Source organism: Hippocampus comes, unplaced genomic scaffold (assembly GCF_001891065.2).
Source record: "Hippocampus comes isolate QL1 unplaced genomic scaffold, H_comes_QL1_v1.1 scaffold12, whole genome shotgun sequence".
In the NCBI taxonomy this organism is placed as follows: Eukaryota; Metazoa; Chordata; class Actinopteri; order Syngnathiformes; family Syngnathidae; genus Hippocampus; species Hippocampus comes.
Genome location: NW_017805478.1, coordinates 880,814 through 882,215, shown reverse-complemented (window position 1 = coordinate 882,215; position 1,402 = coordinate 880,814).

The following is a 1,402-nucleotide window of genomic DNA, read 5'->3' as shown; positions in this document are numbered from 1 at the left end:
CTCTCTCCCTCTCTCTCTCTCTCTCTCTCTCTCTCTCTCTCTCTCTCTCTCCCTCTCTCTCTCTCTCTCTCTCTCTCTCTCTCTCCCTCTCATAGATGGTGTCCATCTGTTTGGCCAACGCGCTTTTCAAAACAAGACTTAATGTCCCAGGTCGCAGGTTTGAAGTCCATCAGATGAAATCTCGAGTACAAGGGTGCAAAAGTATGACCCCGTAACTGTGCCAAAACGAGCCAAAAATGTCAATTCAAATACTCACAGCTCATTTATAGCATATGGCTAACTCAAAGATGTATTTTGTGGGGGGTCCTACACTTGCCTTCCAATTTTCGTAGCCCGAGGTCAAACTGGGGTAGGGCTCCGTTAAACCTCTGTCCACTGCCCGATGTGTGTGTTCATGTTGAGGCCCTCCAAAGTGATCGGGGAACTGGGGAGCATGAATTAAATGTGAAATATTTGAGTCTCATAGGTAGAAGTCAACAAGCTCCTCTTTCATTTGGAGATCATAAAAAATAGGTTAGATTTGATGTATTTCTGGATTGGTTTTGTGCGTCATGACGGAGGGGCTCGGGTTGTTTTACTTTTTAAAAGAATTCAACACAGCATGAATGGCTAAAGCGTCGGCAACAAAAGTGAATCCACCCATTGGTGAGAATGTCCAACTTCGCCATTTGACCTCCCTGTTCCGTGTGACATGTTAGTGTTCCAAGGTCTCAATGAGAAAGGGCAGCAAGTGTGTTGAATTTGACTCTCCCTCATTCTGGTCGCTGAAACTTCAAGATGATATGCCCAGTGGGTGAGGACTTTAAAAGGACCTGGGATTCAAAAGGAAGGTGCAGCGTCCTGCTGTCATGCGAACGAATGACCGTCGTTGCTCACACGTAGCGATCCAGGGAAACCATTTCCGCGGATCGATATCTGATTAACATTCCTAACAGAGGCTTCCGAAAGTCTCTTGGATGGCCTCGAGGAGAGGAAAGGAAGCAGAGCCTCTCTTTCCCACCTCCTCTCTGGCCTCCAGGTTGGCGGAGCGATTCCAGACGAGCGCCGCGATACGTCTTCACTTTGCCGCTGACAGTTTGACGAGTCCGTTTGAACTCTAATGTGTAAAACCTTCCCCGATGACCACCGGCGATGAGACCCCGCCTCCACCCCCACTTGGAGCCCAGCTAGCATGCAAATACGACTTTGATGCTTCGACTCATTAGCTGTGATAATGGCGGATGTTTACAAATGTGAGTTGACAGACAGATTTTCTATTTGGAAATAATCAGCCCCTGCAGGACTAAATCAAGAAATCGCATCAAGAGAGAGTTGAAAGCTGATTCCTTGGGGCACTGACAATGAACCAAAACAATCCGAATATGACTAGGGGGGGGGGGGGGGTCACAAAAACCAAAAAAAA